We start from the raw sequence: 289 nt of genomic DNA on the forward strand, positions 1-289 counted from the left end.
GGGACCTGAAGGGGTCATGCAGGGGAACTAGTGAAAAAGGGAGCTGAATATACCAGTTACTCTATAGTCCTGAGAAAGAAGGCGACAAATGCCCACATATTCTTTTCCTGGAGGTTTTCTTTCTTTTTAAAAAAATCTTTTTATTGGGGGCTTGTACAACTCTTATCACAATCCATACATATATCCATTGTGTCAAGCACATTTGTACAATTGTTGCTATTATCATTCTCAAAACATTTGCTTTCTCCTTGAGCCCTTGGTATCAGCTCCTCATTTTCCTCCTCCCTCC

The sequence above is a fragment of the Echinops telfairi genome, unplaced genomic scaffold, assembly GCF_000313985.2.
Source record: "Echinops telfairi isolate 266 unplaced genomic scaffold, ASM31398v2 ScPeMD7_21;HRSCAF=78, whole genome shotgun sequence".
Lineage (NCBI taxonomy): Eukaryota > Metazoa > Chordata > Mammalia > Afrosoricida > Tenrecidae > Echinops > Echinops telfairi.